Source organism: Syngnathus acus, chromosome 5 (assembly GCF_901709675.1).
Source record: "Syngnathus acus chromosome 5, fSynAcu1.2, whole genome shotgun sequence".
In the NCBI taxonomy this organism is placed as follows: Eukaryota; Metazoa; Chordata; class Actinopteri; order Syngnathiformes; family Syngnathidae; genus Syngnathus; species Syngnathus acus.
In genome coordinates this window covers 1,697,631-1,712,524 of record NC_051091.1, presented here as the reverse complement: position 1 = coordinate 1,712,524, position 14,894 = coordinate 1,697,631, and the positions used below count along the sequence as shown (strand labels likewise).

Here is a 14,894-nt window from a genome sequence, read left to right as displayed (position 1 = left end):
TGCCTGCTGCCTGCACAGCAGATTTGCATCTGATGCCATTTGCCTGCAGAGAGGGCTACAGCAGTATGTTAATCTTCAAGCGCTGCTGCAGAAGCTTCATCTAAAGTGTCTTTAAAGCTCTGCATGAGCCAATGGCGTACTCTTACACTTCCTCCCCGCAGGGAATCGACCGAGCGGGACTCGTTTCATATTTAAGAGGCATGCGTGGGCCCGAGCGCCAACGAGTTAGCAAGGACAACACGCTAGCGGTTGCCACTGTTTGCATTGCCATCTTTGTCAAACTTTCCGGGGGGTTTATTTTCATTTCCTCCCCCACCCCCGACCCCCATCCCTGCTTCAAAAGGCGCCTGCCATCTTTTAATATGATCTCTTCTACAAGCCTATTAAAAAGGACTCTCAACATCATCTGTGGATGGAAATTCAATTTAAAGTTGTGACTTTCATCAGTTGTGATTGAAATACTTCAGATGTTGAAGGCAAATAAGGCTGCCGGGTTTTATTGATGAGGCTTAATAATAAACTACGACATCTAGGACAGCAGACAGTCTGTCCAGGTTTTAACCATAACAATCTGCATCGTCTGGCCAGAACATTAGGCACGCTGCAAAGCTCGATCTTTTGTCAAATCTTGCTCATTCATGTAACATTTGGCGAGTCCTGAGTTTAGTGAGAATTTTTTGATCACGTTTGGCAATTAATAAACCTATCCTAAAAAAGATGGAAAATTTGGACAATCCTTGCGTGACGAAGCTTCCCACACAAAAGGCACACTTCTTGTCATTGATAGTATCACCGTTTATGGACTCCAACCAAACTGTTACTGGAACCTCTTTGGAAGTGTTCCCATTATAGAAAACTCTGACAAACCCACGCCCTTGAGAACACAGCTTGCTTGGCACAGTCAATAAAAATTCATTAGAGTGACGAGGCGACTCGTGGGAACGAGAGCAAACTAATGGCGGTGCTTGGAGGAATGGCGAGCCAGGAAGTACTTATGATTGACATGCACAAAGACGCACGCTGCCAATGACGACTGGCCAGCGGCGAGCGCGGGGGCGAGACGAGATGACGAGCGTTAAGACTGAATCGGCTTTAATGATGGTGATCATGTCGTGCTCGCAGCGGAAACCTGGATACACTGCCAACGAACTACAGCATGTGTCGCATTTAAGATGTGGACAGGATAAAGGGACTTCCAATGAAATACCATGGGAGGTCACAGGTTGTTTGCTCGATTTTTAAAAAGTGAAGACAATTTGTAATATTAGTCATGACAATAAGTTGATACAAAATTTGTTTTTGCGGGCCACAAATTATGATGCGGCGGGCCGTATCTGGCCCCCGGGCCTCGAGTTTGACACCAAAGCTCAAAGATGTTAATGTCAAATTGTAAATGAACGATATCATCAGTGTAAAGAGCAACAATAATCGGCGGCATATTATGGAATTAGATTTGACGTACGCTATGTAGCAGTGTAAACAGAATTCAGATTTCGATTCATCAACAGTTCTATATTTGTTCAAAGTAGATTGTTGAAACCGGCAAGAGGACATGAGACCAGGGGTAAATGTGTCAATGTGTCCTGGACGACTTATATTTCAATCTGATCTCTTTTCACACTGCCCATTTAGAGTGGTGGGTGGCGGCACAAAAAAAATGGAGGCAGTATAACAAGTGATTCAGTGATTGTGCCCTCAGAGCAATGCGGAGTGCGGATAGAGAGGAGGGAGAAAATAAAATACACACAATCGTTTTAAAGAAAAAGAAATAGCAAAAAAAAGCCAGCAGGGCCCGTCCTCCTGAGGGTAAGGCAATCCGGAGCGAAGCCCATTAGGAGGAATAAAGGAGCATCGTGGCAATGGAGAGTGAGAAGATTTCATGTAACCACTACTGAGTTGAGGAAGAGGAGGAGGAAGATGAGCACCCCTAGGGGGCCACATCCTGGGATTAATGACTCTGCAGATGGATTGGCTTTGATTTATCCGCATGAGAGCGATGCCGTGATGTCTAATGGGCATAATCGCTCCTGACCACCTGAAGCTCTCGTGTGCACAAATCCCACCCTCAGTCGACACAAACGCAACACAAAGGTAACACACTGCACCTCAGTTGAGGAACAAAATCCACCACGTGAGCCTTTGCGCTCAAGCCCCACGCTGGTTCATCAAATTGAGACATTCTAAAATGCAAATGAATACAAATGCCATGAATCCTCTGCAGCGTCAACAAAAAAATGTCTTCATTGGAATACAGGCCTAATATTTAGGAAACCCTGACACAATTAAATAGAATGCAAAAATGATCGGCATACTTTTTGCTTCCATTTAATGGACAATACTTCAACTGGGAGTGGCAATAAACAGCTTTTTTGAAAAATTGCTCGTATGCATGTTTCAAAGCCAGCAGGCAGATGATGAGAAGGTGGCTGATGTGGGTCATCAGCTTCTGATAAAGTGCCATTCAGCTCAGGAGAGAGCAAGACCTGGGCTGTGCTGTGTTTTTCTTGCAATGATGGATGGGGTAAACAAGCTCTTGTCCAGTATGAAGGAAGGTGGCAAAGGATGACGACATTTCATCTAAATTAGCAGCAAGAGAATATCAGCGTTTACAGGATCAGAGGTGCTGCTGCATTCATTTACCTTACTCTGCCCACTTTACTAATCACCCCATTTATTATGCTGGTGGTCATTGGGTCACATAGATTTGCGGAATAAGGGCAAAGCAAAATCACATCACCAGTTGCCATGTTAAATGACAGAGAAGAGAGAAAAGTTACGATTGTATGAAATGGTTTGATTGATCATTTTCCAGGGCATAAGAATAAAAAATTGGAATATTGTCAGAATAATTTTTTAATTTGTCCTCAAGATTATATTCCTTTACATCTGACTTTTATATGATCAGAATTATTTCATAAGAATTTATGATATATATATTTCTGTACTTTTCCTCAAGATTATATTGCTTTTTATAAGACTTCTTGATCTATTTCACTATGGCAATATCACTTCTACTGCCTCCATAAAAAGGAGCTGCAATTAACCTGCAGGCTCTGCCGCTCAGCTTCCTGCCGTGCGAGATGTCCTGCATGCGTCACAGCGTGAATGTCGGGGTAATCTCCACAAAAGTGCCCACACACACACACTCACATGGCTACAAAATAGCAGCTCAGCGCATAAAAGCACATCACGGGCAAGGCTGACGAGAAGGACGGCGTGCCGAGCTCACCGCAGGAATGTCCTGTATCCTCAAAGTCAGAAAAAGCCTTAGTAAGATATTCTAGTCAAAAAGGTAAACATTTCCAGCCATCTCAAAAGAACTTTTCTGAATCTAACAAATATAACAAAATAGATTCTTTTTAACACTATCACACACAATGTTGGAAAAGTTTTCTTACTGAGCACTCAGAGATTCCAACTGAAATCAAATTGAAATCCTATAATACTATTGTGTTCATGATCATACAGAGTTGTCATCATATTTTTTTTAATGACGTCGGCAAGTATCTTGAGGATGATATAACCCAGCAAAGAACGTTTATCTGCGTCTTACACATGAATACACACACACACGCACACTCTGATATGCTGCTGTCTCAATGTTAATGTGATAACTGCAGCACCTCCGTGAGGAAATGTCAAATAAAGATGATTAAGTGAGAGTTGGGAGGGAAAAAAAAATCGTCCATACCATTTAGTGTGTGTGTGTGTGTGTGTGTGTGTGTGTGTGTGTGTGTGTGTGTGTGTGTGTGTGTGTGTGTGTGTGTGTGTGTGAGGAAGGCAAGGGTCGTACATGTCTCCAATGTCATTTCCTGTCGCCACTTTTTTTTAAAATGTACTTAATAATGCATTCCAGTACTCCATTAAGGCTTTTTATTTGTAAATCAACAAAGTAGCTGTCATTGCGTGAAGATTTGTTGCCCTTTTAGGAAAAAGACTCAGCAAATCATGTTTTATACTGAAATAATTGTTTTGTATATATAAATAAACTGACTGCAGAGGGATTCCCATTTCCATGAGCGTCGAGAATTTTATTGAATGATTGCAATTGCCAATTCCCAAGGTTGTATGATTTAAAAAAAAATATATATATTAATTATTAATTGTGGTGTATTTTCACTGCATGTGAGCTCTTCTGTTTTGTTGGCCGTCCTTGACTGCACCTCATGCATAGTCAAAAGTGCAAATAAAAGTGTGCTTGTGCTTCTCTCCTGATGCTAGCAAATACTATTCATGACCTTGGTTGTGGTTTGTTTGTATCGAATTATTTCATTACTCAGTGCAGCTGTTTATTTATGCAATATGAGTTCATAATTGTGTACATGCTAAAAGCATGGTGTTGATAATTGATTATCATTCTCTTCAAGTGCATGGCCACAATCGTGTGGCATTTAAACTTATAAATCCAATTTTTTACAAAGGGTGGCAGAGGAGTGAATTAGTCGGATTTTTTTTTTGCTATTTACAGCAGATCTGTCGGTGAAGAACACAGGTTGATTGTATGTTATATTTATGTTTTATATAAAAGTGATATTGGGGCATTCATTTATCACAACTTCTGCCTAGCAACAAGTAGCTATACAAATCAAAACCTGTGACATCTGCTGTATTTCTTGAAGTAGGCTAGAAAAACATTCCTATTGTGTGAGTCCTTGAACCTCAGAAGGCGTTCCCCAACATTTGAGATAATCAATTAGATTAAATGCCGTCTAGCGCAGACAATAAAAATTCCCGACTACCATGAAATTAAAGATGGACGGGGCACACAAGGTGACCTGACGGTAGACCACAAACAAATGTCATTAGACATGCTGCATGAAAAGAAGGACACACAAACATATGTGACGACAAAAACAACAATTTTCTGGGGTTGTTTAGCTGATCAATGTTCTCGGGGGGGGGAATGCCAGAAACAAAATTCACATGAAAAAAAGGAGCTGAAATGACGCCACTTAACATTAATCAACAATAGCAATGCACTGAATAAATCTTTGTCAAGGTCACTTCACCAGCAAAACAAATTTTATTTCTTTAAGCAGCCATTTAGCGATGATCTAACGCGGCACACCACAGGTCACAACAGTTATCTCAAAAGCCACAGGAAGTGACCTCACTTGGCGATAATAAAAAGCACAGAATACATATAGAACAAAAACACATTAGCATGTGTTGCTTGGCTTTTTCACTGGACTCCCCTGAGGGGATGAGAAAAAACGAATAAATGGCTCTTATCAGTTTATTTGATACAAGTCGCCTCCATCCGCATAGATCAAGTGAAATCAACACACAAGAACTTGACTAAATTCAAACCAGCAGCACAAATCTGCATGCTAATTAATATGTTGGTTTAAATATGACGCAAATACACAAAGCGGCACACCACCTCAGAGTGCACAAACGTGGGATTTAAACGGCGTGAGTGCACTTTGTGACTATCAATTATTGCTCAAGTGGAGCCACTAAAATCAGCTCCTATTGTGTTGGTTAATGGGAACATAGACAGACAGACGTACGTCTGAAGCTTTTATGCTTCTATTCAGACCCACTGCTTTTGTCCTTCTCAAACACGGGAAAATGCATTAAGATAAATGAGAAAATAAGGATGGAAAATCTGGTGGGGTTTTTTCAAAGGAAAAATCCCCCCAAACAATTTGGCAATTATTTGGAAATGAAAGCACCAAAGAGGTGGAGGTACCTTTAGAAAGGTGGTGGCATGCGCTGGAAACCAGAGGAATGAATTAGCACAAGTAGGACACAATTCATATGTGTGAATGAGAGATATGGAGAAGGAAGAGTTAGACTAGTCAATTATTATAAGGAATACAGTCATACTAATTACCTACATCGTTGGTCACAACTTTGAACAAGAATTGCAAGGTCAAGTCTAAAAAAAACAAAAGTATAAGCCGTACTGATCTGTGTGCATTCCTACAATGGACCTAAAAAAAAAAAAAAAAAGCATGACTCATGAGTCCTGCAGACTTGAAAGCGATGCACTGACGTCCACGTTGTCCAAAACTCCTCTTGCTCTCGCTCGTGACGTTACACTGCATCACAGCGCTGTCTGAACTTGCCGCTCACGCTGACGTCACCTTGCGGCTTAGATGAATACGTCCACACCCGATTGCGTGCTGCCTAATTCACATCTCAAAGGACTGGAAATGTTACCATACAAATAAGGTAGTTGGGTCTCCATAAAGACTAAACATCTAAGTCAATATTTTAGCTGCCTACTTTGATGTAACAGTGAGGATAATAAATCCTGCCACACCAAGTTTCTCCAGCCGTAACATGAGTGGCGCTCTCAAATGCAATGTTTGAAACACTATCATGCAGAGGGATTAGCACAGACGCTGATATCTCCCAAGTGTGTACCGCCCTTGCACTCGTGTCAAAGCCAAAATGTAAGCAGAGCAGCAGTGAGTTTTCTTCAATGCACAAATGAGCTATATCTTTTGATAAAGTGTGTGTACATACGCACAGTGTAGTGTATGAAGTGCTGCCTCCACAAGTGAAAAGACATTTATGGTCTGTAACAAAACACCATTGGCCCAGCCGTCCAATCCCGGAAACAAATAAAGAATACATCTTTGATATGCGGACGGTCGTCGTGTCTGGAGTCCAATCTGCAAGCAGCAGTGCTTACTCAGCATGTTTTTCTTCTGGGATGAAACGGGCAGAAGCATTAGTCATCTGTGTGAGCCCCTTTCGGTTCAAGCTGTGACGTCACGAAGCATTGCGGTCTAAAAATACCACTTGAGCAGCACGCTATTAACTAAAAAGTATGGTAAAGGAACCTGGAGAAATGCCACATAAGTTTGAAGGGGGGGAAAAAAAAAAACACAATAGTGTACATATATCCCCTGAATCATTTTTCTATGCAGGTATCAGAAGGTTGAAATGCAATTACTCATCAATCAGAATTCTGTCCATTTTGTTTTGATTGGAACACAGATTTGTTCCTGCCGGCAAATGAGAAATGTCTGCACTCTTGATAAAAGTGTCCCGTTTCCAATTACATTTAAAGAAATGGCTCGCTGATTGCCCCAATCTTCTCTTTTGGTGCAGATAAAAATAGAAGTGGGCTGCTGTGACGCAAATCTCACACCAGGAGAGCACAAGCTCGGAGGTTTCATGAGCAACAGAGTGCACGGTGGTTGTCATTAGTGTGGTCATTGATGTCCGGCCCCCGGAGTTTGGGGGGGGGCACTCCGCAAACTCCAGAGTGCTGAGCTCTCTTGTGGCTTCCCAGGAAGCTTAATTCTGGCGACCGTTTGTTTTTGCATGACAACTTTCTGCACAAAAGCTCACTTGACTGACACTGAAGAGCTTGTGGGACTACTCACTGACAGAGAACTTATAGCAAGTTCACTCCAGTCCAAATTGAGTGGCTAATGGACCAACTAACATTGTAAGCTAATTAACCCTGAGTGGAAGCATGCAAATTGAAGCCATGCTTTCTGCAGAATATCAATTAAACATCTCATATTGGGAGATAAGGAAAGGATTGATACTCATACGAGAGCAATATTATCAAATGTGGCATCCCTCAAGGTTGACTTTAAGGTCCCACCATTTTTTGATTTAAGGGCTCAATGAATAGCAGGGTAGACTTCATTAATCGCATGAGGGAAAATAATAAATGAGGTTTTATAGTCCAACCATGCATTTATCTGTTAATGAATATGGGACCTAAGAGTGAACCTTGGGGAATGCCTCCTTCAACCTTACAACTCGTTGGTGAGTATTTTTTTAATCCTCCAATAATATAATTTCTATAGTCTACCGAATTATTAGTAATGTTAGTAGCATTAGTAAAAGTAGTATTTTTTTATACAAGACTACAAATTAAATAATTCACATAAACTAAGATTGAAAAAAAAAAAGGCCTAATCTGAAACAAAATACAACTAATTACAGTTGATGTGATGCCATTAGAGAGACAAGAAAACCATTGCAATGACAAAAAACAAACATAAATTTGCATAAATGACATCACAAAGTCATTACTGCCACCATAGCAGCCCCAGTGGCCTCATGTGTCACCCCACACAACCTCAGGCTTGGAATATTTTGAATGTTAAATCGCAGACCTCCCTCAGCATTATTTGCTTTTAAAGAGCCAATTATTCCTGGAAACATATGAGACTGATTTCGCTTCATTCCTTCTTTGGTTTTCAGAAAAATGTTTTCTTGGAAAGCAAAAACACTTTTATGCATTGAATGAAATGCAGATTCAAGGCATTGAAAACATTCCCTATCATTGTAACAACCTGTTTTCCCCCCTGCCATCACATTCCATGCAAAAACAGCAGCCAGTTAATCATTTTGAATTAGCATGTGCGATGCGCTTCGACTTGAATGGAAATGTAGCCTTTCAGAGTCAATTTATTTGTCAATTTCAACCGATCCTCAAACTCGACGGGGCTGCAAAACAATCGACGGCAAAGACATTTTGATTTAAGGAGGTTGACAAACCCCAAGTAAAGCTTCATCATGTCCTTTTCAGCTTCACGGGAGTCTAAAGGGTTTTAACACAACATGCAAGAATCCATACATTTTTTAACGTATTGTAGCAGAAAAAGATGAATTTGAAGTCTGAATGGAGCTGGTGAAGGCAACAAAGATGAACCTTGACACAAACAGAGTAATAAATCCATTTTACTCTCTGCAATACAAAATAATTTTAAAAAAATGACTGCGCAAATGTGGTGCAAGCTACATGCTTTATTGATCTGCAGGGAAAAAGGGGGTGAAGGAGTCTTAAATAGCCATTTCAATCATCTATATTGCAACCAAAGGTGAAAATGGAGAGCTGTATTTGGCACAGTGCCTCTTAATAACTGCATATATGCATGATGCAGTCATGTCATAAAAGTAGCGCAGAAGATCATTAGCTCTCCACTGATCCACTGAGTCACAAAGGCTCGTATCTCAAAGAATTCTAATCTTCAGCAGGGCCTCGCAATGGGAATGACAACTGCATTCCAAGTCACACACACATGTGATCATGTTCTGAATAAGGCTGCAGAATGGAATGAAAGAGGAGGAAGGTGCTCTGTCAGTGTCGAGGCGACGATGCACAAGATAATAGATTCCCGGGAATGAAACAGGCGACATGACCGCCAGAACCGCACGTTTGTGGTAAAGAAGACTGGCGACGAAGGGCAATGGCGCATTCATTAAAGTGCCTCGGCGGCAGTGGAAGCCAGGAATAATCACACTGGCCTGGAGGTACACTTGGAATTTTTTCTTTTTTCCCAATCAGACTGGATATTTGGGAACACGGCAGAATACCAAACAGTTATGCTAAAAGGCTAACAAGGTTACCCCAACTGACTTGAATCCATTCTTGCAAGCCATGTTTGTTGGTTTGCTGCACAGTAAGCGATATTATTCATGTTCCCACTTATTGCTGTACCGTACCAGCCCATGTGGGGAAAATAATCACAACAGTAAATAGTAAGAAATGTGTGATATACAATCGTAGTCAAATGTATGATGTCAAAATTTGCAATTGAAGCCGCATTGACTCGGCAAATTTGAATTGAAGCTGTAAATAGTGAACAGCAGTTCAGCATTCATGATTTTGCCTATTTGCAGTTCAGCACTCATGATTTTGCCTGTTATAGGTTTTTTACAGGAAAGTTATGCTCCTTTATTTGCTGAAAGTTTTGCCTCTGCAGTTTTTGTGCTCAGTGAGGGGAGAGCTTCATTTAGTGTCATTGAAAAAAGTGAGGGGGTGAGCTTTATTTAGTATAATTGTGTGTGTGGGGGGGGGGGCTTGCGGCCATCTCATAGCAGCTATAGGCAATTACAAACCTTTTGGGATTGGGCATCAATTACTCGCCGATTTTCACTATTCCCAGCATGGCATTGCTTGCGGTTTTGTTTTTAACAGTGATCACCTTTTTATACTTGTCCTCTGGTTAAAAACATAAAAGATTGTCTGATCCGTTATCTTCTTTTCTGGTGCCACGCTATTGAGCATTATTTATCAGCCCTTGGCGCACTGCCATTTTGGTCTTACATTGCCCTTTAAATGGAACTGCTCTGGCTTATTATTGCACGAGACCGCAGCTCTGCAGCCAGCATAAAATATTCATCCCATTCATATTTAGCCCCTTGTTTGCCCTCTTATTCCATCACACAGCATTAGGTCATCCTTCACTTAGCAAACACCCCCGGAATTGATTGAATAAAAAAAATTGAGGAAGTCATGACACTTCTACTCATGGGGCTAGAAAGGAGAGGACAAGAATAATCCAAAAAGCCAATCATAAATTTGCAGGGAGACAAAAGACGCTAGAAGGCTGCCAGGGTTTAAAAAAAATAAAAACAGGGATGAGAGGCCATCAAGGTGATGCACATGCTTTTTGCTGCATATATATATATATATATATATATAACTGTTATCGTAGATATTGGTAAGGAATTTTCAGGGAGCACAATGAGTTTCATGTTTCTTTTCCAACAGTCATTTCATGGATCACTGAGGTGGGGAAGGGAATATTTGCCCGCTCTCTCCGAATGAGGCAGGCCGTCAAGCTGAAGCTTAGTGTCTGAAAATTTCTTTCCTCTGGAAATCACTTAACTTGTAATACCTGTCGCTGGCGTGACAGTGGAGCAGGCTAATCTGTGTGCATGACACTTGCACAGCTACTGCAAAACGATTGGCTTAAAGTTATGTTGCAAGAATTTAGCCAACATTTCTGATAGGCATGTAATACTGTAGAAGTCCTAGGGTGAAATTTGACACAAATTCCATGATAAATAATAAATAAGGAAATACTCAAGACTTTTGGGGATCAAGTGTCACATAAAACAAAAAGCCTAATAGAAAGCGAAATGTGCATAACTGAACAAACATTAAAGCCCCCCAAATTGTTCCAAAACTGTGACGAATATTACAAAGAATTGGATCACCCATCTACTGTATGTCAGCAACATAAAATTACAAGCAAAACTATCAAATGTGCTTCCACTAGATGGCAGATGCTACAACCTGTTGCCACTCATGCGACAAAATAATCAATTAAACAGGTCCGGATTTCACACAAAGTGACACAAGATCATCATTATTTCAGTATACGTGCTGTGCATGTTTTTGTTAGGCTAAATTCATGTTGTGAAACATTCTTTGAATACGTTCCAGTATCTCAAACTCTTCTTTCACATCAATACTACTCCTTAGTTTTCCAATTCCCAAAATATAAGAAAATCAAGATTAGCAAAAATTCAAGTCGACAGCAAAGTACAAGCTTCATAGTGAACATGTTGTTATAAGATCAGGTTGAGTTGTATTGACATGGTATGAAGGGCAAGTGTGCAGCTTTGACATTCAAGAAAGGTGATGGGGCCAGACTGCCTGGTGCGCTTGCAAGGTCACATCGATTGCATGCAGCCTGCGGGGGGCCGGACAAACACAAACAAACAAACACGAGGCAGTGTCTGTGCATTTCGCCATTCAGATTCAAACATAAGAACTCAAGAAGGAGAAATGTGGAAAAGTTGCTGGAGATCTCCTACTTCCTTCTCCTCCAGTGCCATTTTGCAAGGCATTGAATATTGGGCGTGGAACAAAATCAATAAAAGTGCAAATTGCATGTATTGAATTTGCCAGTAATCTTCCTGTGGATGGATATATTGATATTTAAGTGGCATCACTATACTGCAGTGGGATTATTTACCCCCAAAGTTTGTAGATAGGATTTCATATTAAGGTAATTCAATAGACATCTATACATAGCACATTTGGTACTGAAAATAATTCTCTGCATCATGCATTATTATAGTTGAAAATAAAAATTTAAAAGGTTGCACAATTTGCATATATTTGTTCATTGTGTTCAGTTTGAGCGTAGAAGGAACAGAAAAAGTTATTTTCCTCTTACCTTGCAAATAGAAGATGCTTTGCCTGGGCGACGCCCCCACCCCCCCGCGCCCAACTGGTGAGATGAAGAGCACAAGTGGCGAGCGAGGGGAAAAAAAAACAAGTGTGCGGGAAAGTCAGCTGCAGCGTGCAGGCGGAAGAAGGGCGAGGAAGAGGAAGAGGAAGAGGAGGAGGAGGGCGGATGCTCCTGCAGGTCGACTAACTGCATGCACGGTTGGATCAGATGCTCCACTTCCACTCCCACTCCCACTAAGAAAAGTGTCATGTGACCGTCATGTGATCAGTGAGCACGCAACGAGACCCACCTCCCTACATTTGTGCATTAATTTCACAGCGAGCATTATCCCGCAGGGAATACTCACTCGCTCTGGATTCACAATGTTAGCGGCAGAATTTTTGCACATTTAAAAAAACCTGCCTTGCAGACACTTTATTAGTTGATCCAATGTTTATTCATCTCAGGAGGAGAATTTACTCTCTGCTGTGTCTCGATTACCTCTGCCAAGCACCAAAAGCACAAATCAAGTTGATATGTATCATATAATCAGCAGTCAATAGTCAGTCAGAAAGTCAGTCTCCCTTATTTTGTGACTGCCTTTCTTTCTGAGGATAAGTTCCAATGTATGCTGATCCTGACAAGACAATCTGTACAGTAAATAGATGAATAAATGCTTCTGATGTCAAGTCCCACTTATAAAGATGAAAAGAGAAACTTTAATATTCCCCCTGAGACAAAATTCAATTTGCAGTATCTTTTATGTCATACAAGCACTCACATAAAGTAGAATCAAAATAAAAGCACAGAAAATAACAATCAGGCACACCGAGACCCCGCCTTCTGCTTTGGCCATCGAGGATCTCGATTTTTCTTTGGATTGTACTGTGGAGGACACCAATGGTATTTATGAGCAACAGAATATAAGTCGGATAACATAGGAGGTACAGCTATGGTCCTTACACCAGTGCATATGTGGAGCGCATAGATTTAATCAATAGCCGGACAAAAGGTCAGCTGGCCCATAAAAGTATGATTGCACCCCTTGAATCTGTCAAGCGCAGCAGAAATGCCATCACTCATCATCTTCAGACACAGCAGAGTGAATGACTTAGTTGACTATTTAGTCAGTCAATCCATCTGCCAGTCATTCAGTTTGTAACTTGGCCATTTGGTCAGTCAGTCAGTCCGAACTAAAACGCTCTATTCATTCATGCAGAGCCAAGTTGTTATACCGTATTCCAAGATCTAACCAATCCTTCATGAATTTGCACTTGAACTTGACTCTTGCATATCCCACTTGTGGGGGTGAAAGAGGTAACAGGGCAGAGCATGATGAAAGTTTGATGGCAATGGGGAGGCGGAGCAAGGCTTTCAGCACATCATGGGATATCCCTTGGCAGGCAAGGACTATAGTCGCTTAAATGATTCAAAAGATTTCCAAAGCATTCCAAATTTCATTCAGAAGATAATCTGGTGGTATCATTACAGAAATGATTGGAGAGGAAAGTTTCACACACACATAAGTCAATGAACTTGTAGCACCATGTTCTGTCCAGGGTGACCCTTGCTGCTCGCCTCTGCATTAAAAAAAAATCATCAATCAATACGGTGTAATCATCACACGTATCTGAGCTGTCCATATTGAAACCCTCCATGATGTTCTCAAAGTCAAGTCAAGTTAACCACACAAACGTTTGAACTGAGTACAGAATTGTAAATTATTCCTGCGTCTTGCTGAGAATAGGTTCCCTTTGTCAGTCACCAGAGAGGAATGAAATGATTTTTAGCCAGGATTCAAAACTATTCACGGAAATGTTGACTTCCCGTAAGAATCAATTGCCATCACCTACTCGGAGACGAATTGGAGTCCTGCAAATTCAGTCTGGAAATCAAAGCCTGAAATTGAAAGCCCCGGGAAGTCATCTGGGTGAGTGTGGAGAACCGCACTCCGCTGCAACAATTTGACAGCTCCAAGACATTCTTTTATGGAGCCAAAAGTTGCTTTGCCCAGCCGCATAGATATTCAAGCATTCGATAGTTATGCTTAATGGCCTCTTGTTTTCTAATCATCACCGTCTTTAGCCATCATCGAATATTTGCGTTGCACGAGGCGGCACGTCACGGCTGCTTAATTGAATGCGATTTATTATTCAGAGGCAAGCTCCTTGTTTTGGCCAATATCAATATCAGAAGCTGTGCTGTCACGTATGGACTCACAGCTGTCAGATGTAATAAATGTTAGCATGTGCAATATAACAGCCATCTCTGTCTCATGGCAAACAAGAGCTTGTGATACCACATCAATGATGCTCACAAATTGGTGCGTGGAATCATAAATTAAAGACAATAGTGTGCATATGAAAAGTGTACGTTGACGTGAAAGAACCTTTTTTTGGCATAGCAGTGAAATTAGTAGTGGATTTTTAAAATGAATAAACATTGAGAAATGATGGCTTCTAGATTTTGTTTTCTACGCTTCATAAGAAGTAAGAATCAAATTTACATTACAGTACATAGTACTGACTTAAGAAAACTTCAAAATGACTGCCTCCAAACTTTTTAAAATGATTTAACTCTCCCATGTTATTCTAATGTTGCTACACCAGTTATGATATTATGCTAATGTTGCTGCACTAGTTTGTAGTGTCATTTTAGTCAGTTAGCCAAAAGTACAAGATAAATATGTACGTAAATGGCCAACAAGGCTCATGTCCTTCCTATTGCGCAGACAATAGGTGTCCAAGTGAGTTGATTATAAATAGCCTCCCGCCATGAATCATTTCACAGTGAGAGACATCGTGCTGAAAATATGGATGCAATTACTGTGTTCCGCTTTTCAGCATGCCAAACGAAGCACGGCGTCATTAATTTTTGTCACACACACACACACACACACACACACACACACACACACGCACACACACACACACACACACACACACACACACACACAACCTATGGAGGCTACATGCTGGAAATGACAAATTGGCCATTCCGTAAAAG

At 40.9% G+C, this 14,894-nt stretch overlaps 1 protein-coding gene across 1 annotated transcript in view; it reads right to left on the bottom strand.

Moving 5' to 3' along the window:
• si:dkey-166d12.2 (rap1 GTPase-activating protein 1) overlaps window positions 1-12,080 on the bottom strand; it is a 49,192-nt gene extending 37,112 nt beyond the window's left edge. The window contains exon 1 of the mRNA XM_037252021.1: window positions 11,895-12,080. The gene's annotated coding sequence lies outside the window, so the exon portion shown is untranslated. The remainder of the gene's footprint in view (window positions 1-11,894) is intronic.
• Between the last annotated feature and the right edge of the window lie 2,814 nt (window positions 12,081-14,894).